Here is a 24,925-nt window from a genome sequence, read left to right as displayed (position 1 = left end):
GCTTACACTCCTTTTTTTTTCGGTCGTTCCTTATGTGCTGCTATTGTCGGTGGCCAGCGACCATTTGCTGTGCGTAATTATATTTTTTTAATATTTTTTTTGTTCATTAATTTCTGCCTAGAGCGCGCCGCCTACCCTTTAGTCAGTGGTTTTCCGGCGATTATTTTTATTTAATTTTTATAGCGAGGAGAAAAGCGCGTTGCACTGTGGGGGTGTGTGATGCAAATGTCGTTAAAAAAAATGTTTGAAAAAAATTTAACTGAAATATATGTATGGTGTGAGTCTATAAACCCATCTAATTGTTGGCGACCGAACTCTGAGGAAGTCAAGAGGAACAAGTCTTAATACTTTCACATAGAACTAATATGAATGCCGAGGCCCATTACAACTCTTAGAGTAAACAACTTCGGAGGCGACGATGTCTCATCCGAGGTTGTTGCTTCCTTTTCATTTTTAGGGTTTTTTATGTGAGGGTCCCAAGCCTAGCGCACAACCTTGGGGTGGAAAGGCAGTCATAACTTCGAGGTCGTATATAATTTCGTCTACTTTGGAACCAGTATTAACACCAATAACAATGTCAGCTTCGGAATCCAACGCAGAATAACTCTAGCCAACAGGGTGCTACTTCGGACTGAGTATGCAATGGAGAAGTAAAGTCCTCTCTCGACGTTCAAAAACTAAACTCAATAAGTCACTCATTATTCCCGTCCTGCTATTTGGAGGCATGAACGATGACAACATCTGATGAGTCGACGTAATGAGTTTTCGAGAGAAAGGTTCTCCACGGCGAATATCGCATTCGATGGAACGATGAGATATATGACGACATTGACATAGTTCAGCGAATGAAGAGACAGCGACTACGCTGGCTAAGTCATGCCGTCCGAATGGACGAAAACACTCCAGTTTTGAAAGTATTCGACGCAGTACCCGACGGGGAAGCAGAGGAAGAGAAAGACCTCCACTTCGTTGGAGAGATTAGGTGGAGAAGGACCTGGCGCCAAATTGCGAATAGAAGCAATGACTGGCGCGCTGTTGTAAACACGGCTATAACCGCGTTAGAAGCCGTTTTTGTCTTCCAAAAATACTTTCAGCTTATTCTTTAAGTACTTTAATCATTATCTTTCTTCGGAAAGTTAATATAGGACATTAATGTAAGGAACTAACTGGCTTCAAACTCTAATACTGGCTCATTTTGGTGCCTCAGATTCAAGACCTGATTTTTGATATATTTGATATAGTTGACACATAAGTTTTTATGTTTTTATCTTGATTGCCGGTTTCAAAATCTAAGTAAGCTGAATATGGGATCTGACGGCAAAAATGTCTCAAAGACACGGTGTTTCTGCACTCTACCTTTTTCAGCAAGTGGAAATTTGGTTTTTATAAGGATAGTAGGAGATCTTCTGATATATTTAAATTGATTGGAACAGACTATCGAAAAATGAGCTAATTCTTTCGATAGTCTGAGAGGAGCGCTTGAAACAATATCCGATAATAAGCCTGAATATTAAGAACATTGGGCTAAATTCTAGTAGCCATCGAAAACTCTCTAAGATTTTCGAAGTAAAATCTTCTTAAAATTCTGTGGCCGATTCGAAGCTATCAATTTCTTTCACAAAATCTAATAATGCGTCACTGTGTTCGCTATATTTAGTAGCCATTCCAGATTTCCGCTCGGTCATTGATCATAAATTAGAATAATGTTTTCTTTAATTTAATATAGTTTATTTGCTCTTTCTTTGCTGCACTTCACAGTTATTGTTTACTCAAACTATTTACGAGCGTTGACGATGTGAACTCGCGCTCGCGTCAACGAAATTGGGTAAGAGCACGCTCACCACAGAAAGGTCAGACGCGCATAAGTCTAATAACTGTCAGCTGCGAAAATGTAATAAAATTGTAACACCAAGTCAGAAAAAACAAAAAAAAAACATAAAACAGAGCAGAAAAACATTCAATGAGTCTCTCTGGGTGTGTGCATAGGAAATATGACAGAACCCAGGCTTGCTGGCACTTCTCCCTCATAATGCGTGTCAAGTGGTCATACGCAACGTTTGCTGCAACATTGCAAAGGCCAAAAAGGAAACGGAGTAATGGTGGGTGAGTGCTGGTAGACTTGGGGTGAACAGGCCACTAGCACAACCCGCTTACAGAGGGCGGTTCGGCGCATAAACACACTTATGGACACTTAAAAAGCGAACAAGTTATAAAGTGTGTGTAAACGCCTTTTTGTGGCACTCATTAACTGGCACACGAGGTGATCGAAAACGAGCAACTTAAATGGCGGTATGAAGGAGTGTTGGCGCTCGGCAAGTTAACGGTGGGTGCGGAGCAAAAGGAAAGAGTCGAGTGCGTGGATGCTCGACAGCTGACTTGTAGCGCTTAAGCGGCGGCTAAAAGGATAATGAGAACTCACATACACCGCTTGGTTTGACGGGGTCGCATGATAAATTCGCTTTCTTTACAATTTCATTACTTTATCTCTTACAAGCCTCTTTGTTCCGTTTTGTGACGCAGTTGTTGTCCGTTTTTTTTTTTACCTTTTTGTTTAATTTATTTTGTGTTACTGTTATTTATTACCACATCAATTCGTGCGCCTTCCAAACTTCGGTTTAGCTTGCTCGCTTGCCACACAACCACCGCAACTGGCTCATTTCGAGCTCTCGTTTTGTGGTCAACAGGCGTACGTGGGTGCCAAAATTTTAATTTAATGCAGTCTGTCGTACAAAAAAAGAAAACAAAATAACAATAGTTTAACTTATATCAGGTTAGTCTGGTTGGCTTATACATCACGCATGGATCAAGTTTGGCCCTTTGCGTTACCAGATGGAGTTCAGTCATTAGGTTCGTGAGGACTAATCAGCCTTTAAGATGCCTGCGCTGGACGAGAGTTTTAACAGACTCTGTGACCTCACTATCGACACATCTTCCAGTGTATCATACCGTGGGGACCCCAGATGCTGACAGCGTAGTCTTGCCAATGCGGGTACCATGTGCACAAGAAATGCGAAGAGTGACGAAGTATGCCTGACCGCTCTTCACCTCCTTTCTAGCCCAAGCCAGCCGTTTAAACTCTTGCTGCCTCTTCTTCGATCTGCAACCGCCTTGTAACTCGCACAGCACTGGTCGCTGTACGATGTAAAGCCGCAGTACAACAACCACCGCAACCTGGTGCCTGTAAGTGGAAGTGTGGCCATTGCCGACACACAGGTCCTAGAATGGCTGTGCTCGCCGATTGTCTCCCGTCTCGCCTCGTTTGAACTGATATCCCAGTCTGATTAGTTAATTTGTTGACCTCCTTGTTGAGTTTTATGATTCGGGGTTCTGTACCCCTAGCGTTTGATTCCTACCGCCAGGTATCTCATAGTAATGGGTGTTGTATTACCAATTCAACTACTTCTGAGGATGCATATAAGGGTTAGCCATCGCTAGGAGCTGCTTGCAATGTAATGACTCTGGCAGGAGCCAGCTTGAAATCATGACATTGTAATCAGAGCACTCACTGCCCCGTCGACACCCGCACGGACGATACAGCTAAGAGGCATTTTTGCTGACCAAAAATAACAATAACGAAAATGAAAAAAGACAAAGTGAGTAAGTATTGTAGTTAAAATTCTGACCGAATTTTTAAATGTCAAAACCCCTAAAAAGTACTGCTGGGTTTTGGTCTTCGCTTTCCCCATCTGGAAGAAGCTATGTATTCATTTCATCCGAAGTAAAAAACTATTTTTTATAAAAATGACACACATCCTACGAAATATTATCGAATGTAGGAAACTCTACCTAGGACTACCTTCACTTGGATTGGCTCATTATTCGACTACTTTTGTGTCAAATCCGATTGATATAGTCGATACAGTGGGATGTGAGTCGGGCAAATGTCTAAAATTATATTTAAACATTGATTCATATGAGTTTTTCGCCTTCAAAACTTTTGATTGACCTCTTAGTCCATAATAGCAATCAGTGACCCTTTTATTACTTAAGTCAAGGTTTCTTAATCATTAATCGAAAAGTTCTCTCAAAAAACAGTTTATTCATGCATATTTTGTTCATAATGGTCGTTTAATAATGAATAAACGAAGAGCTCTGATGACTATAAAAGAAAATGAAGTCACCAAAACCTTTTTCAAAATATGTAGTTGATGAAATCTGCTTCCTAGATAGATAGTTTGATAGAGTAGCTGACTGACAACATACCGAGGAGACCCATTGTACAAAAAGTTTGATCTACATAGCCTCCGAAGCATCATCAAGAAACCTTCATCAGATGGTTCAAACTCATTCCTCTACAGAGCTTTGCAGTCGTATAAAAGATGTTTTATAGTCTTCTCTTCTTCTACTTGTACTTCGGCTTCTATAATAGTCATAGTATAGTGTTCCCAGTCTTCTTCAATGGCTGCTGATTAGATAGTGACCTGTTAGCAGATATAGTAGAGTTTTAAAGACATTTTTTTGTATTCCAATTTGCCTCCTTCTTGAGCAACTTAAGGATAGATTCCACGGCGACTCAACTATATTTATAACCTTTTTCGTTAGAATAAATATAAAACCGCTTTTGATGACGACCACAGAAAACGTAAGGACCTGGAGTGTCCGGTTCCTTAATTTTGGAAGGTACCGCTGCCCTGCTGACTTTAACGCCAAGGTAGGCAAATAAGGTATTTTTGACATAATGGTCGGTAAATTGGAGGCTACTCCATGCTGAAACATTCCCAAATGAATTGAGGTCGATCGACTTCGCGGGGCCCGAAATCTGGTTAATTTACCAAGCAATCTGCCCTAATATTGACTCAGACCCTATAATATTGTTGCAGCTAATTAAGTATGTATGTTCATATTGAGTGAAGGCATTTTCGAGAAGGACCTTGAGGAAAGCTAGATTTTTGAAAAGTATGGAGTATTTTAATTTTCCAAAATTGAATTGTACGTTGTTTGGATATTGTCGTAATACGAGGAAAGTTTGTAGAAACAAATTTCATATTTTTTATTGATTTCACTTAATAAAGTCTTCATTTATCGCGAATATAGTGTGTTAGTTGATAATGTTAGGAAAATAATTAACAGTAAGTCTCTCCTTTGAATTCCTTGAAATAGTAGTCAGAACGGTGGTCTTCTTCCAAGAACAGATTTGACACAACACGCCTACACAAATAAAACAAAATCACAAATATTTTAAAAAGAATTTAAGTACTACACAATTGCTCATACAAAGCCTATACTTGCCGAATACGAATACTTAATTAACAATTGTGCGACATAACTAATGACTCAGTTACACATTGACGTGCTGTCCACAGTCAATCGGCAAAGTCTGTCACTCATTTGGTTGGTTTGTCTTCAGTTGATCACCGTAACGGTTCACAGCGTTGCATTGCTGCACGTTTTGGGCTGTGTGATTAATGGTTATAGCCCAAAATCAAACAAGAAACCAAGTGCTGCTGGCTTTTGGTAGCACAACGAAATTCGAGATAAATATCGAGCAGTGAGTCAGACTTCAAAGCTAATGATGAATAAATGCGCTATGTGAACTGCGCAGTATGGTGATTTAATTATAAAATAATATATAAGAACACAAGCCTTCGCGTGGTACAAAGTCTTCAAAGAAGGTCGAGAGATCGTTGAAGACATGCCTCGTTCTGGAGGACCTTCGACCTCTTCAACTGATGAAAATATTAAAAAGTGAAAGATAAGTTGCTTTAAAATCATCAGGAAAGTGGTAGAGAAATGACAAAAGAGCTCGGCGCTTCTCGCGATAAAGCAAAACTCGCTGAAGGCGCTGAATGAATGCCATCACAAAAAATGCTTAGGAAAAGTGTTTCACTAAAATATTTTCAGAGCTAATTTAATAAAATTCCCACAGCCTCTACGTTCGACATTTTCCCCTTGCTCAGCAGCAGTGTCAAGCAAGCCGACACATTTTCATTGATAAATATCGAAAATTTCAAATACAATTATGTTTACAAGCATTTTGGGCAGATTTACATGAATATGGCTGCCTGCATATAATTAAACCAAAATAAATATACACACATTCATACATACATACGTATATGACGGCACGAACTCTGTAGAATCGGTCCCTCGTGATGAATTTCAAATTTTCGCCACATTTGCCAAATGAAAAATCTGCTTGCCACACAAACACATGTGCAGCAGCACATAAGGACAGGCGAACAGACAGACAATTTTAATGATTGCAAACAACTTCATCAACGGAGGAGCACACGCACTAACAACAACAGCAGAAAGTTTCAATACTGAACTGGCATCCCAACCAGGCAGAAAGAAGAACAAGAACAAAATTGAAGCTGAAAATATAAATAATATGGACTGTAGTTCAAATTGTATGCAAACTTACGAGGGTGAGGATATAAGTTTGAGAGCTGATTTTCATCGATGTTCTCGTTATGCAAAAGAAGTAATATAATTGGTACTTCAACAGGTCAGCTGTTCTATTTTTGATGGAGTCCCGCTGAGGTAGTCGATTTAGAGACTTAACAAGGTAGCAGCGTCTATCCACAAGGAAGTATGGCTACAAGTAGGCATCTTGGCCACCCTAATTATTGATGTCGACAACAACCTCTCAAATTTACGGATATGCACTTGGAATGTCCGCACTCTCTATAGGGAAGCTGCTGCTTTCTAGCTGGTGAATGTTATCGAAAAGTACTAAGCCGATATTATCGCACTCGACGGACAAATATGTATGAAATATGCACAATGTAACGTCTAGTAAAGCTGCATGAGAGGATGCACTAATTTGATGTCGGATTTCTGGGTAGTCGGAGGCTTCGTCACCTAGCCTCCAATATCTCCCCGATAGGACGAAAGGATATATACAAACCACATAAATTGAATAACTGACCAACGATTGATGTGTAAGTGTACTCTGTCACAAGAAGGAGACCTCGTAGTCCGCGCTAATTATGTATTACAGAATCGGCTTTTGAATTTTGCGTATAAGGTTTTTTTGATAGTATTGTGAGGAAGACTTAAGCCCATTGTAAGCAAACTGATTGGACCTTATCTGTGTGCCTTAAACGAGACTTAGCTTAATCAACCACAAACCAGATTTTCACAATACGTCTAGTCTTGTAGAAGACCGTGAAAAACAGATTGCCACGCATCATCTTTTTCTTAATTTCAAAGTCGCTTTTGACAGTACTGACAGGAGCTGCCTAAATTTGGCATCCCGACGAAAATAATACTGTTATTCAGAATGATCCATTTCGAGAACTTCTAAGAGCCTTTCTATACCAGACGAGGTTTTAGACAGAGTGATTCTCTTTTAATCGTTTTATTCAACATAATGCTGAGAGTAGTAATATGGGCAGTCAACTGAATCCCAGTGGAACTGTCTACTTTAAAAGCAAAAGCATTTTATAGCCAAGAAAAATAAGCGAAAAAGGTTGGCCTTGTGTTGAAGGGGGACAAAGTAGCTGGTAGTATACAAAGATTCCTCGCGTCGCGCTGAATACTTCTTGCCAATGGTTGCTAGTTTAGAATGGGTACGCAATTTAGAAGCAATTTTCTACCTCGACGTACAAAAATACGCTCTATACATCTTTTATCATTCCCAGCGTAAAAACATGGACGATGACAAACCGAGATGAGAAAGCTCTTGAGCATTCGAGAGAACTGTTTTCCTCAAGGCTTTTGACGTCGTCCGCCTCGGCGAGGAAATATCAAAAAGGATGAAACCACGAACTGTATGAGCTTTACGGGTGGACAATGAAAGTAAAGGCACCCATGCGTTTAATGGAAAAACGAAGTGCGTAGGCATGTCTGCACTTAGAATGTACAACTAGAATGGTTTCTCAAAAGATAGAGGCGAACTTTATGTTCTCGATCAAGATCGTCCTAATGTTTTAGTGCCAAAGAAGAGAATATAGATAATGCATATCAGACAAGAGTAAAGTGAACTATGCGGCATAAAGTCAGTCGGATGCTATAAAATCTTACTAATAGTTATATGCGAGCTAAGGGAAGTATTGATCCGATTCATCCCATTTTTGACATATAGACATACTATTATCAGTAAAATATGCTCTCCATATTTGTGCAATATATCTCGCAGATTGACCGAAATTTTCTATAAGAAGTTCGAAACAGAATCTAGGGTCCACATATTGGGTATTTGAGCCTTGTATAGTTTTTGCGTGACTTGATTAATTTTTGGTCAAAAGATGCTACAGCTTAAGGCCACTATTTTTACAAATTTTTATTTTGATACAATGGTTCTTTATTTGTATACTGAAAAGTGAAAGAAACAGATGGAATTTAGAATTGTGTTATATGGGAAGTAGTCGAGGTTTTTCTCTGATTTTCACACTGTTATGTAGGAATGTCAAGGTAATTCAATGCACTCAATCTTCGTGTACTTTTTCCTCAAAATCAAGTCGTATGTCATGAATAACACGTTCAATATTGACTTCTAAAGCTTGAATACAGTTTGGTTTGTTGTTAAAGACGAATGATTCCACAAGAAGTAGTCTAATGGTGTTAAATCTCAGTTTCTTGAGAGCATTCAATGTCAAAACTTCTTGAAATAATTGACTTTGTGTGGCTCGTAGTTGTTGGTATCAGATGTTGTCAAGATCAACTTTTTCCAATTGCGGCCATAAGAAGTTGGTTATCATCGATCTATACCGCTCTCCATTGACAATAACGGTGACACCAGCTTCTTTTCGAAAGAAGTAAAGACCGATGACTCCAAAGTAGAACATTTAAATGTTTTCAGAGTTTATTAACTGCATATTTTCCATTAGCTATCCGTGATCTTGAAGATCTCAACCATCCCTCGCACTCCTGTATCGGCAAAAAACAGCTAAAACAGCTATGAGTAGGTATGCATGCATGCTTGTGTGCAATCGAAGCAAAAGGTAATTAATCAAAGTCACTGGGCGTGTACAACAACGACAATCGCAACAACAACAACAGCAGCGGCAACTACTGGTGTAAGAATATTTATGCGAAATGAGCGTCATACGAAAAATAAATGCGCTCGCACTGGAAAGCGCCAGCCACGCGGCCGACACGGCTAACGGACCATATGTGCAGCAAACAGGAGAAAATCTACACATTACCACGATATCACTGACAGAGCGTGTACGCGCCACGTGCATGTGTATGTGTGTGTGTGTACGCGGCTGCGTGTCACGGTAATAATAATAACGAGCCAAATTAATACACTTTTGCGTAGATGAGGCATGATTCCCGCTGCCGTCACCAACAACGGCTCACCGGCCATATGCAGGCACTTGGTGTGCCACAACAAGCGAGCCAACAGCAACGGTACTCTGTGCTGCTGTGCCATAAATGGCACATTTACTTATATTCATATGCTGCTGCCGTTGCTGCTACATAATTATTGCAATAATTCATAATGCGTGCCACGCCCTCAACGCGCCAGCTTCACTCAGATTGCGTGCCGCATTTACGTTGCTGCTGCTGTTGCTTGCCACTTGAATGTCTGCTGTTTGTCAGCTTGATTTGATTTGATTTTGCATTTTTTTTAGTATTTTTTGTTGCACGTCATTCTTGTTGTTGTTGTATGTTGTCATTAGTTGTGCTGTGCTTGTTGCAGTGCTGTTGAGATTGCAGCCATGCGTTGTATGTAGTTTTTTTGCAATTTGTTTCCATTTGCCATTATTTTGACACTCATATTCAACGCGCTGTGCCACCCTTTGGTGCCTCCAGCTAAGCGCTGCCACTTACTTGCCACATTGCCTCGCAATTCATATTTTTCATTTGAATACCGCACATTTGCCACTTTCTAATAATTTTTGACTTGTGTAATGTGCGCTGTTGTGGTTTGTGTTGTTGTTGTGATTTGGCTCATGACGCCGCCTCATTTAACGCAGCCAAGCGTCCGTAGATTTGCGATGGCCTGATTGACTCGTCTGATTGGTTGATGGGCTGTTGATGATAGCTGCACAATGACTTTGGGGAAGAAGAAATATTTTTGTATTCACTTGAAATAATTAGTGCAGGAAATGTGTGTGGCATATGGACGGGCGCAAATTAGTGGCGCTAATAAATGTCGCTCTTTGGTTGGTTGATTTGCTGAAACGTTTGAGAATCGTTGACATTTTTAATTAATGCAGTGAAAACAAGACAAAACTTTAACTTCGGTTGCACTGAAGCTATAAAACGTTTCATAATAACAAAAGAGTTCCATACAAGCACCTGATTTTGATTGAATTGTTTGTATGGCAGCTACATTCTATAACGATCCGATCTGAACAATTTCCTCGGAGATTACTTGTTACGATTACGAATACTTCTATGGAAGAAAATGACGTCTGTGTGAAAAATTTGCGTATACTCGTATGGTATGCATACGGACTGACAGACATGACTAAATTTACTCAGCTCATCACACTGATACTTTATAGGGTATCCTTCTTCACCAAGAAGTTCAAGGTTAGCCTTAGCAGCAAGGCTAAATCGAATGGTTCCATTCTTGAACTACTGCTTAGAGATAGTGGTACACTTATGGCTCGAAAACGTGGCAGGAAATCGGTGTAGGGGTCGCAGGACCACGCACCAAACTCTCCATACCTGTGGAAAGTTTTCCGATCATTTTTCAGACAGAAATCTTTGCCATAAGTCGGTGCATAGAGATGAACCTCCAATGCAAACATCGTTACCATACTTAGCGATAATCAAGCGGCACTTAAAGCAATCTCCTCCTATGAAATCAAATCGCTACTGGTGCAGTAGTGTAGAGAACGGCTAAATAGCCTAGCGGAACGTAAATAAGTGCACCGTATGTGGGTGCCCGGTCACAAAGGTTTAGCCGGAAACGAACTGGCTGATGAGCTCGCCCGCTCCGCAAGTTCCACTAACATGGACCCGAATAGGACCCGAACTCTTCACTGTGTTGGGCCCCCACATCACAAAAGTGCTGCTTCGCAAGAAAGAGGAGCCGGCAGAGAGAGGTATTGGCCACAACTACATGGCATGCGGCATGCCAAGTTGCTAATGGTGGGGGTATAACTTCAGCAGATTTAAATGTGTAATCAACCTCCATAGCAATATACTCAGACTACTGGTTGCATTTTACACTGGCCACTGCAAACTGAAGAAGCATATGTACAACATGGCCTTAGCTTCTGAGCTTGAAACCCCAGAACGCCTGACAATTCACTGCACAGCAGTCTGCAGATGAAGGTCAAATACCCTTGGTTTCATGTTTCCAAATAGTGTTCACATCGCTGGGGCTTGATGAGTCTTTTTAATTTAGAAGAGGGCGTAATAGACACTTTGCATGATAGTTCAAACTTTGACGTCGAAGTGGGGCAGCCATAGTGTTGGTCAGAATGATGTCTTATGATATGATTTCGTTTTGTTACTTTCATATTTAGATTCGGTCAATCAAAATTACATACATATTTCAAAAATATATTTAAATATATTAGAAAATAAGTAAGGAAGGCCTAAGTTCGGCTGCAACCGAACATTTTACACTCCAGGCAAGAATAAAAGCCAGGGAAATGACTTAAGATGTAACCGGAGGATGGGAATCTAAGCAATTTTATATACATATATGTACATACACTATATACAACTTATACACTAACCTAAATATTCGGCATTTGTTCGAAAAACGAAAATCATTATACATGTGTAGTATATGGGAGTTGGAGTAGTATCGACCCGATTTTAGCCTTCAACTATTATCATGCCACATACTAAAAAATGTTCCTGGTTTTCATTAATGTACCTCACATAAAACCACCAATCATATGGAGCAAAGTCAGCCTACTAATAGTTACGTGGGACTACAGTTACGTCAACTTTGCGCCCAATTTTATCTGTTCTAGGTACCGTCGTATATATTTTTCTGAGTAAAACACGTTCTGTAGTTTTCATTGAGATAACTGATATATCGGCCGATATATCCAGTATAAAGTCACCCGAAAGTTCAAAAATCTTTATTTTAGGCATGTGAGCTCTCAGGGAAGTATTGACCCGATTCAACCCATTTTTGATATTCTTTCTATTGTCAGGAAAGAATTCTCTGAATTTCGATTGTATATTCCATATATTAGCCGATATTCCGAAAGCCAACTATAGATACTGAAAGTGAAAGAATCAAGCGGAATTTATAATTGTATTATATGAGAAGTACGCGTGGTTGTAGTCTTGTAAATTTCGGCCATTTTCGGACTGTAGTTCTATTACGCCCATTTACGAACTCATAATTTTGACTCAAGTTACAGCTTGCTCTGATGGACGGACGGACAAACTGACGGCCACCCAGATTTCACTTCGTCTCGTCATCTCGATCATTTATATATGTATATATAACCCTTTATGTATCTCGATTAGTTTTAGGCGATACCTTGAACCGTTAGGTGAACAAAACTATTATACTCTGTAGCAACATGTTGCATAAGTATAAAAATTGACAAAGTATAAACCGATGATAAAATAGTTAGTTACACGACATTTTGCCTCTCTTTGCTTGGCTTTTCTTTGAAAGCTTTTTACGAGCTTTTTTCTCTAAAGTTAAAGAAAAAGAATACGTAAAATATTCTACAGTTATAGAATGATATTGTTATATTTTCACCGAAATTTTTCTACTTTTTGTTGTAAACACTATATTATCTAACAAATCGATGCCTTTGGGAGCTACATACATATATAGTAGTTCCTAAGAGCGAATGAATGTAAATTCTTCACGGTTGAAATTCTTGCGAATGGTGACCTTAAAAGCATATTATTTTTCACTCCCGAATTAAACGAGTCCCATTTACCAATTTTTGTGTTATTCGAGACTTAGGTCGGTCTCCACTGCATCTGAAACCCTAGAGGCCTTTAGTTTTGGCATCCGTCGGAAGTATCCTAAAGACCACACTTTCGAACCCATATCTTATAGAATAGTGGCGGGTTGCAGTATTTGAGGATTTCCTCACTCTCACCCGGTGAGGAAGGTTCAGGCTCTTATCCCTCCTCCACCCGAGGGACTGCCTTCTTATATTGGACAGCCGAACGTCTATTGGCACATCTAATCAGCTTATGAAGCCCATGGTACTATCCGGCACTCCCACTCTTTGGTTGTGGTCTAGGGTTTTCTCTGACTGCCTTCAGGAAGAGTGGTGAGAGCCATCTACCTTGCTGCGGTCGAAGTTATGTCCAGTCTTGCCCTAACGTCTTCGCTCTCCCTCAGTACCCTCTTGGCTCACTCGAGTGTATTAGCATGATGCTTAGACACCTGACCAACACAACCTGACCGTAGCGTTCTACGATGGAACCTATTCTAAGACCTGCCAGGGTTTAAAGGGACGGAGAGCGAAATTAGCCGTCGGCCATTTCTGTTGAGTGTCACCTCATCATACTCACACTGCCGCAAGCATCAGCCCAGGGTTCTACCAAAAACATAAAGAGATAATACTACTCATAATCCGGCTATACAGCCTGCAGTTCATATAGCGACCCAGGAAAGCCAAATTGTAGGCGACCTGCACTACATCCCAATTTTTGTATTATCCATGCCCAAAATTTAGAAATCATGTCTATAGGATACAGAACACGATTGGAGTTTTAGATTTGACTATAACTAAAATGTTTTATCCTTATCATCCAATACTAAGCCCTCTTAATACAAAACTTTCATATAATTTATAAGATTGGAGTCATATTTACATTATTTTATTCGATTAATAAGCTGGTTTAGACCGCAGTAAATGGAATACATACATGGTAACAAGAAAATATGTTTTAGGGGTGCATAAAATAATTTCATCAAAACTAGAGGGACTTATGAACATTCATAGACCATGTTTATAGTAGAGTCTCTAATTATAGTCATCTTATTGCTATCGGCGGAGGCGAATAGAGAATGAGCAGGTTAGGGAATAGATCGATAAAAATATGTATGGTTCAGAGTCCAGCAGAAATTTTTACAGCACCTGAATACTGGTAACTTGTAAGGACTCAACGAAGGCGCAGCTTTAAGTCAACCAATGTATGCTAAGAGGTTCAATTGTGTTGTGATGGTTGTTTCGACCTAATGGCCATTGAAGAATATAAAAAAAAAAAACGATTTACCAATTGTAATATCACCCAGAGACTTCTTAACTTATCCTACCGATTCGCATATTCGCATGTTTTTACGTTCGTTCAAGCCTAGAGCCAGATATTATGTTAACGATTCTTGTACAAACTGAATGCAACATTTTTAAAATCGATGCGCATTTAAAACCCGCTTACTTCTCGATTTTGCAATTAATAAATACAACTACATTGGATTGTCGAGTTCCCAATGTCTTTTTTATAATCGCACTTATTTTTGCTATTATTTATTTCTATAAACTTTTTCAATTTATTTACGATCCTTAATATTTTTAATCACTTTACAGATCTGCTTGGCTGTAAAAATTTTATTGCGCAAACCATGCTTTGATAAAGCAATAAAAAACGAGATAGCGAGCAATTTTTGCCAGTCGCCGGTGCCGCGCATTGCCTGCAAGCGATAAAAAGATGCATATTGATATGGAAAAGAATGTGAAAACAGAAAAATCCGGAATATAAAGTTGCATGAAAGCAAGATAAATTTTGATGGCGAACACAAATTGGAAAAGGCAGACGGCAACGCGCACGAAAAAGGTGAACAGAGTGAACAGAAAATATTGATGGGATCAATTACAACTGAAAAAGTCAAATATGAACACACCTACCGCGCACTAAATACCAAACCGATAATGCAACAATAACAACAGCAACAACAAACTTGATTGCCAAACGAGCTGCAACACCACAAACGGGAAACTTAGTCAGGTAAGCAACAACAAGATAAAGCAATCATTGGATTTTTGTATACAATGGATGGCGGTTAGAGGGGAGAGCTTTGGTTAGCCAACTGCTGATTGCCGTAATACCTGGCTTGTGGGCAAAGCGCGCATCGCATAGTACCGTTGTGAGCAGTCATTTGAATTGGAGTTATTGACGCGCTGAGCTGCGGCGCGCTGTTGCAGTTGTTGCTATTGTTGTTATTGTTGTTATTCTCCTTCTTATTGTTGAGCAATGCTCAGCTCAGCTCGCGTTGCCGTCACAATTGCGCCGTTGCGCACTGACTTTATTATCCGATTTTATCGTCTTTAATTTGGTTTTTATAAGCTATCATATTTCATGTACGCGGCGCGCCGACAACGCCAAGCGCTGAATGAAGCTTATGCCTGCGCGCGTCTCACTCCCCGTACTCTTGCGTATAATAACGCTTCTTGTGCTTGCTCAGCGCTTCATTACTGCAGCGCGCGCATCACTATAAACCGCTTCGCCGTAGATCGCGCAGCATGATTGTGTGAACAAAATGTGACTGACATTTGAGAAGCGCTTTCGTGGTTGCGCGCAGCGCGTTTAAGTGGCGCAACGTACGCGGTTTGGTGGCGCGCAGCCGCTCATGTGCGCGTTCGCCTATCAACTCTGCTCGTTCAGCCGCAGCTCCAAGCATCAGCTGTGACTTTATCTGTGTGTCGTGTCGTTGTAACTGTTTGCTTGTGGCTCTGTGCGCGTCGCCTTCAAACGTCATAATGTCATAAAAATGTCACATTTTGTGCATAACTTTACGACTGCCCTCAAACACATAAACTACAACACTTTTGGTTTGTTTTATTTCTTTTTCGCTGCTTCTTTGCTTACATTGATATTTCAGATTTGTTTCTCATGCGCGCTGCTTCTTCTTGTTGATCTGCTGGTGCTTTTTTGAATTCGATTTTGTGGTTTGTTTTTATGTTTGGCTGACAGTTCCAGCGAATTGCGCTATATATTCGATTTTTTTTTTAATTTTTTGACCCAACTCCTTTTAGCATTTTACTCCTTTTGCTTTGACTTCTCATTCACCAACCTAATTCTTCACACATTTTTATTTGCTTTATTTTTGGTTATACTTTTATTTGTATCTTTGTTTTTTTTTTGTTTTTTTTTGCTCTTGCATATTTTGTGCTTTTTTTGTGTTAATTTCTTCGTTTTTTTGTTAACGCTTCTTCACTGCGCACCATTTGCATTTTAATTACGAAATTTACTATCTCCGCTTACTGAGAAATCGAAATGCATAAATATTTTTATTAAAGCCATTTTTGCATATAAATTATGACATTTATGACAATTTCGTACAACACAATTTGGAGGCGGCTCTGATCGAACTTTAATGAGCTTAATGACTCATTTGACCAACTGGCTGTAGAAAAATTTGTTTATAGAGTGGCTTATGCTTACCAGTCAAGCAACGCATGGGAGTCATATTTTAAACTATAATTATAAAATATTTCAAAAAATAGGTTATGAAACAAATATTGAAGCTCTTATGAGCGAACATTTTTTGTTGAACCTAGAGAAGGTTTCAAGCATTTCGATTTCTGTCAGGCGATTATTTCGAAAAATAGAGAAAATAATTGAAGCAGCTGAGCTTCACCTCTTTCAAGCAATATTTTCTAGAAGCATCCCAACCTTTGGCTTCTATTGTAGATAATTTAAGAAGCAGTAAGATTTGTTGACGTAAAAAACAAAAACGAAACATTCTTGCCAGCCAATAGAGTAATAATAATTTTATATAGTATAGTATTTTAGTTTTGACTCACAAATTTTTATTCGGAATCATAACATTGATACAAGAAATGAAACCATTCCTACGACTCTTTAGCGAAAATTTTCAGAAATTTTTTTAAAAACCTTTTAAATTGATTGATCCAAAAATTTGTACACATATTATGGAATCTTTAAACTTATTATTAGTAAAAATATTTATTTGCAAAAGAACTACAGCTGATCTTCGGGAGCTTCTCTCAAACAACATGTTTTTCGGTGACCACTTTATCTCCGAACTGCATCCTCTGCAATTAAAAAACCAAATAAGTTTCATGAAAGTAATGTGAAATCTAATAATTAATCGAAAAAATAAGTAAAATAAAATTGTTTGACAAAATGGCGGTTTCTCAAAAAAAAAAATCGGTTTTCTGACAAAATTTTGGCCTTAAATTGTTTCTAAAAAAAAAATTATCGGTGATGAAAAAATTGCCGATCAATTAAGAAAAAAATATATTTAAATATCTCGTGTTAAAATTTGAGACTAATCGGCTTAGGTGTCGAGGATTGTTGATCACTGACTGTAAAAACACCATTTTGAGAAAAACGCTCTTAAAGTTTGGAACGCACTTCCGAGCACTCTGAAAAGCCTTTTCAAATTTGCGCGTAACTTAGAAAATATACACCGGAACGATATAAAATTTTCTGAGTATATTCTTAAATAAATTTGCATTAAGAAAATGAAATAAAAATTATCGATTTTTTGAAAATTCTAACTGTACACAATCGCATAAGGCTTGTTACTTGTATGAAGTTTGGCGCGGGTTTTCACCCGATTTTATTCATTCTGAGCACAAATAGGTACCGTTATAAAAACACGCATTCACAATTTTATTAAGACAACTCATATATTGACTGATGGTTGCAAAATCTTTGATTTATGTATATAGGGGATAAGAGAACCGATTTCGACACACAGATGTACTACTAACAGGAAGTGATTCTCTCTGAATTTCATTTATGTATCTCACATATTGACCGTTATTTCCCGTCAAAAAAGACTATAAGATCTGAGTCCATATATTCGGTACCAAGCGGCTTGAACAGTTTTGGTTCGATTTTCGATTTACATTTATAATATAAAAACAGGGAGAAAAATGCTCGAATATTCGGTAAATGCAGGAGATATCCTGAATGCTCAGTGTGTGCAATTGCGGAATCGCAGGGAGTGGTAAAACGATGATGATAAAAAGAAACCAATAATGTACTACAGAAAGTACTTTGCAGACTTCAACTCATAAAAGGCCTCTCCTCACGAAAATCATGCTGCAAATGTTGAAGCTGTGGAGGCCGTTAAATTGAAAAATATTGTAAAAAGACGAGCCGAGAAACATCCAGTTTTTGCAAATGTCCCTGCAACAAGTTTTATCTGGTAGCTTATTACAATTGCCAAAAAGGACAAACCGCGTTAAGATGATTCCGCATCAACGTTTGAAGAATATTCTTATGAATCCAACAAGTTTGGAAGAGCTTGGTGACGTACCTCGCAAGTTCAGAAACACCCTAGGAGGAAAACAGTTTCTCGTTTATGATTCTTTAAACGACGATAATGCAATTGAATTAAAAAGGAGGCTTCTGATTTTCACAACGAAAGAAAATTTGAGGCGTGTGCCAGAAGATTAGAGAAGTGAAAATAGAAAACAAGCGTTAGAAAAACCGATGCAGAAAGGTGAGAAAGGGGTGAGTAGAAATTTTGGAGTAGAAAAAATGACGCGGTAGAAAAAAAAATAATAATAATAAAAAATACTAAATGAACCACTACCTACAAAAATAACTGAATAATCGGTTGTATGAGAGACGTGTGATATAGTAGTCCGATCTGGCCGAATAATCAATGGAATGTCAAGATGCACCTATGGGTTAAGTTTTATTCGGAAAGCCCAACTGAAGAAGAAATATTCGTAGTCAATAAAAATTAAACTTCCCCAAAAAACTCACTGGTTAAAAAAATTATCCGCTCGTAGTTTAAAATTATAACCCTACATGCTTAGTGGTATATTTTTATTTTTGCTAGTTCGAAACTTTTCAATGGTCTTAAGTTACTGATTTCATCATAGATGGTTCCCATCTAAAACTGCTTATTAATTAGTACCTAAGCACCCAATAACCAATTTCTTTTCTAGCTTTACATTCAGATATATGTAATAACAGCAGAATAGTCTATGAAAACTCCCTAATTTTCACTAATCAAAAGTAAAATTTGAAGTACAGATTATCAAGGCCCAGAAAGGTATTATCAAAAGTATTCACAGAGCCCTTCATAAATACATAATTTTGAAATTTACTTTAAAAACAAAAACAATTCAGCATAACTATCAATAAACCACTTAAAATACCACCCTTCCACTACAAAATCTAGCAAAAATTCCTTTACGTCAAAAATTTCACACCAAAGTCACACAAACTCCTGAACATATATGTGACTTCCGCCACTGCAGAATTCGTAAAACCGTTGCGTCAGCAATCACCAATTAACCGCTGTCTACATTTTAGCTATCGAACTGCCAAAGCACGAATACGCATTGTATCTGTGAGATATAAATTTCAGTTTCAATGCTTTATATGCGCCGACATCCGGACGTGCTCCGAAATAAACAAAACCAATCAGCTGTTATTTCCAGTGAGCGAAATTCCTATTGGAAATTTGTGGAGCATGCATACTGGGAGAGCATTTAGAGAAAGAACAGAGGTGGGAGAGAGCACGTTTTTTCTCTAGCTTGCGAGAGAAGAGCAACTTATGCTTGCGATAAAACTGTTGGATTTTAAAAATTTCTCTCAAGCAACAAAAATTTTACTTATGAGGCATGGGAGAAAATTGCAAACTATTGCAATAACGACTTTTTGAATTTTTATATTTTTTTGGAAAGGATGATACGTAGTTAAAAATAGTATTTGTAGCCGAAAACGTATTTTTTTTTATTCGACTGTGCAATAAAACTTTACTTTTGATATCTCAAAGTTAAATTTGGCATGCTTGTGTTAAATATATCACGATATAAAATATATATTGAGCGAATGCATGATATATTCCTTGAAAATGTCGTACACTTTTTTGTCACATGAAATTAAAACAAAGTTGAGTCTGAAAATTTCTTGATGTACAATTCACAGCCTTTGGGAAAGGTTTAAAAGTTGTAATATTTCTATTTATACTTTTAATCTATCTTCGGCGAGACAACTATTGGCTGCAGGAGTCTTTAAGTATATACAGAAACTTCGGGCATAGCTCGGGTGTAATGGTAGTTGGGCAAAGATCGACTACATGACTCAACAGGCAAAAAAGATTCAAAGTAAACATAGGAAACGATGTTTGGAGCAAAGGTATGTTAGCTTCGCGGAACACTCTAAACATCTAACCGGATGGATCGAATATGGATGATGGAGTCAGTGCTGGAACTAGGCAAAAGGCAGCCTTTTAAGTAGCCGGACCACTGTGTATATTTCAAGCTGAAGTCTATGCTATCACGAAAGCCGCGGAGTTGACCACTAATGCACCTGCAGCCAAATCCAGAGTCAACAACTACGTCGTCAGCCAAGTAGCAATCAAGGCAGTAGCCTCGTATCGCATATCGGCCAGAAGTGTCTGGGAAAGTAGGGCAGCAGTGAAAAGTGTTGCCAGAAGTAAGCAAACTTCACTTCCTTTGGGCGCCAGACCACAATGGGATTGAGGGTAATGAAATAGTGGACAACAATGCCAAGAATGGTGTACGTGTAACATCCGAAAATGTGATCAACATTGGGAAACCCACGTATTGCCTATATTACAATCTTGACAGAAGCATGGCAAATCAAAACCTGATGGAACGAGTTACCTGAGTGAAATGTCATGTGCAAAACGGTAGATCGGAAGTGCACAAAATTCCTATTGGCTTTCGAGTAGGAACATGATGGGAATACTAACTGGTCACTATCTGGTGGCGTCACACGCTCGCAGGATAGAGCAGACAAATCGAGAAGACTGCACGAAATGTCTAGAGCAGGACACAAGGGAAACAATGGAGTATCACTTGTTCCGCAGTAGCAAGACCACGCTATAAGCATCCGGAGTCCCTACGGTATGATACACTGGAGGAGGTATCCATAGTGAAGCCACAAAGTCTGTTATAATTCGCGTCAAGCGCAGGCATCCTAGACGATGACTACTCCTCTTGAACCTAGCAACTGAGCTCCAACTAGTATTGCAAAGGACCAAAACTGGTCTCTGCCATAATTACCTAACCTAACCTTTAAACTTTTCTTTAAACCAACAACAAAGCAATTTTCATTTAGTATTATTAAAATTATGCTACAAAAAAATATCAACTAAATTTTTATATCACCTTCAACATTTTTCTCGCTTGCTATAAATTTTTCAACTTTCGGCTTGAAATCTCTCGCCAGCGCTCGCTCTTAGCTCCCAAGCATTTGGCGATAACACCACCAGCATACGAATTCTCGTTGGAATTGCCGATGAGCCAGCCAACGAGCACACCAACCAGCCGACCATTCTTGTTGATGAGCCGCCGCTGCCGTCGTCGCCAGAGTCAGCAAGCCAGTGCAGCACTTGGCCGCTACCATGTGTGGCATGTGGCAGTTGTAAACGAATCGTGTGCATGAAAGGAAGCACGTCGAGGTTGTTGTGTGAATTAGTTACATGAAGTAGTAAAAGAAAACGACACGGTGTAATGTTTTGCAAGGCAAACAAAGTGCATTTTTCCGAGTGTGTTAAAAATTGAAGTCTCAACCGAAAAGCCGAGAGTTGATCAGTGAAAAGTTGGTATTTAATGCTATGAATGCAATTGATTGTGGTGCATTTAGTGTATAGTGAAAAGCAATTAGAAAACCGATGTGAACGCAAACTGATAAGCGCGTGTGTAGTGTAGAAGCAAAGCAGAGAAACCAAAAGTGCACGACACGACGTTCGACGAGCTGGCTGATAAGCAACGGTCAAAGTGCGTGTGGCGTTTACGTAGATTGCCGTTGCAATCACAATTATTGAAAGAACAACTTAAAACATCTTAAAACAGCTTAAGTGTTGCAATCTGTTGTGTGTTGCTCGCCGTGAGCTCATTGCAGGCAGCGGCCGTGCGGCGCGTCAGTGTAAACCAGCGGGCGTTTGACGAGTTGACAGCAGCAGCGCGTATATGCCGCAGTGATAATTGCGCTATAACAGTCACTTTTACTGTGCTGAGTGACGCTTTCGATGCTGATAAGCGGATAAGTGGTGCAAAGTGTTAAAGGTGGCAGTTGCAAGTTGCTATAAAAGTCGTGTGAGACTATTGCAAAAGCAAGAAAAATATTTTTGTGTTGAAATTTTTCATTTTCGTTGCGCATAAGCTTGAATTTTTAATTGTGTAGAAATCTTGATTCTTTGGAGAAAATAAAATTTAATAAGAAAATAATTATAACCCACCGTGCAGCTTGACTGAAGTAAAATAGAGTTACTTAAGGAAGCTTATTTTAATTATATGCAGCAAATTTACGGTATTTTATAAAAGCGTGTCAAGCAAAGCAACTGTAAAGCTTATAAGTTATACAGCACATTTAAGAAAAATAAAAACAACAATACCAAACAAAATTAGTTTTCGATTAATTAGCAACTAATTTCGATAAACATTGTGAGGCGATGAACTCAAGTGTGTGACGAAAAAGTGTGGAAACGAAAAAAATTATAAAAAGCAACAACAACAAATTTTAAATATTTTAAAAATATTTTGTGAACTTTCTTTGCCTTAAATTGATTAAAATTTTAAGATTTCCTCGTTGTTTTTAAAACAAAACTGCTTACAGCCACAGAAAACAACAAAAACTACAACTCAGAAAGAAAGCAAAAAATATGAAATTTAAAAAATAAAAAATAAAGAAATAAATATTAATGAAAAATATGAAATTTAAATAGTAAAACATTAAAAAAATAAATTTAAAAAAAATTTGAATTAAAAAAATAAAGAATAAATGAAAGAAATATAAAATTTCAAACATAAAAAAAAAATTAAAAAATTCAAATGTAAAAAATAAAAAACAAATGAAAAAATATAAAATTAAAAAAATTAAAAAAAAAAAATTAAATAAATGAAAATTTGTTTGCAACAACAACAATAGCAAATAATTGACGCTACAAACGTGAAAACTTAAGAAATACCACAAATTACAACAAAAACAACAAAACAATATCGCCGCAAAATAACTTAAAACTAATAGAAATTAAAAAATCAATCAAGCAAAGTTATTGAAATGTCAAAGGAAGTGAGCTGCTAGTCAATCACAGCAAAAAATTACAACAAAAACATAAGAAAAGAAAACAAACAAGCAAAAATTGATACGCGCGCGCTAACATATTTGCTTGGCTCCCTTGACTACCGCTGGAAAGGCAAACAAATACAAGAAAACACCGAAATACACACACGTACATGCACACACACAGAGTTACAAACCGAAATACACATAAATATATACATTGCGGTAAATATACACACATAAATAGCTGTCAATGTCAGGTGCATCAACCTAAAAGGCTTGTTTAATTACAAGGCAGGCATAGCGTTAAAGTGAATAAAAGCCGACAAAAACAACTACAATAACCAAGTAAATTGTAGAAAACAAAAAAAAACTACAATAGTAAAGTAAATTGTAAAAAACAAAAACAACTACAATAACAAAGTGAATTATAAATTCGTAAATAATTAAAAAGGGCAGCGAACAAATGCGTCAAAAGGCGTAAGGAAACCTCATACTAGCGAGACACTAAGTTAAAGCTACAATAATAACTACAAACACATTGCAACAACAACACAGTCAACTAAAGCATTAGCAAGCAGACGGTGGCAAATCAATTTCACAAATTAAAAGGTAAGACGCTTGCCATTTATTCTAACGTGTAGGTGGTGGGGTGATTTAATTACAAGCTGGTATAAACGCATATATTTAAAAGCACAAGCAATTAACAGCTGAAAATGAAATAAGTGAAATGAGTAAATCGATTCAAATTGCAAATTAGTAAAGTGTGAAAGTTAGGCATAATTAAAGATTGGCAAAATAATTGTGGATGTTAAAATTGCAATACCTATAATACAGGGTTTCCCAATAAGAGTGATATGATTTTTTTTTTTTCAAAAACAAAAAACACACTACTTGCAATTAGGAAATTCAAATGTTTTTTTTTACTTAATGTGAAGGACAATCGATACAATTACAGTCTGTTAAGTTCATTTTCAATAGGGTTTGCATCGGGCGACTGCGACGGCCAATCCAATCTAACGATGCCAGATTGAGTTTTCCACTGAGCACAGAGCTTGCTGCGGTGTTTAGGATCGTTGTCCTCCTGCAGAATCCAATCTTTAGTTTTTCTGATGAACCATTGTTTAGCACATAGCAGTAAAGCCTTTTTGTAGATTTTTATCATTTTCTCGACAGTTACTGGCAACAGTAAAGAGGTACGAATTGCCGAATGCCTGCTTTGAGAAGCAGCCCAAAAGATACACTTTTATTTCATGTTTTACGGTTCGCTGAACAAGCCTATTGGTGGAAGTTGACCAGGCTCGCGTGAGGACAGAACGTGCCCATATAGAACATTCATCAGTAAAATTTGCATCTCTATCAATATTCTCATGCGCTCATGCGAGTTGCTTTGTCACAAGTTTTTCGTTCAACAGAAGTTTGTGTTGCGCCATTTCAGATCATGAGTATAAAGAAGGCTTCGGATAGTTTCGTAGGATATATCTTAACCTTTTGCCATTAATTTTGCTTTTCCTTGTCGCAGTGTTAAAGCAGGATTCCGCCAAAACAGATTCACTATCCTTTTTTCATCTTTTTTGTTCACTTTTCCTATCGAACCACGTTCTGATAAATTATCGACATTTTTAGCCACTATATATCGCTGTATCCACTTCTGTACAAATACCTTCGACTTTCTCATATACATATTTAGCAGCCGCTGATTGCGACATTTTAGGACCTTTCGGGTGGATGCTAAGGAAGACAGCTTCGTAGCGCGACGCGTACTTAGCACTCATGACGTTTAACGTGATTCTCTTTCAAAAGATCAACGACAACTGAACCTTTGTTGACAATGCATCAAGGACAAAGCTTCCCTTTATCGGCTCGCTAAGGAATTAGAGCGAAATCTTTCATTAACTGTCAGTAAAGTCGACCACGCTCTACTTGACAGACTGTAAGTTCTGAGTATAGCATCATTCAACTGGCCTCCATGACTTCTTTTGCAGGAACGAGTTCGATGAACCCAATTTTCGAGTACCTTTTCCACTAAATCAAGTCGTATGTCATGAAAAGCACGTTCAATATTGACTTCTATAGCTTGAAGTATGTCTGTTTATTACTAAAGACCAATGAC

General features: G+C 38.2%; 2 protein-coding genes across 2 annotated transcripts in view; one reads left to right on the top strand and one right to left on the bottom strand.

The window, feature by feature from the left end:
* The window catches only part of LOC125777285 (peptidoglycan-recognition protein LF-like), a 578,030-nt gene that overhangs the window by 118,326 nt on the left and 434,779 nt on the right, over positions 1-24,925 (bottom strand). The gene's annotated exons all lie outside the window — the stretch shown is intronic.
* Positions 22,626-24,925, top strand: part of LOC105232953 (uncharacterized) — a 288,757-nt gene continuing 286,457 nt past the window's right edge. Inside the window, exon 1 of the mRNA XM_049452549.1 lies at positions 22,626-23,424. The gene's annotated coding sequence lies outside the window, so the exon portion shown is untranslated. The remainder of the gene's footprint in view (positions 23,425-24,925) is intronic.

Source organism: Bactrocera dorsalis, chromosome 3, assembly GCF_023373825.1.
Source record: "Bactrocera dorsalis isolate Fly_Bdor chromosome 3, ASM2337382v1, whole genome shotgun sequence".
NCBI classification, from domain to species: Eukaryota; Metazoa; Arthropoda; class Insecta; order Diptera; family Tephritidae; genus Bactrocera; species Bactrocera dorsalis.
Note: the sequence above shows the minus strand (reverse complement) of the source record. Positions and strands in the feature narration are given on the sequence as shown.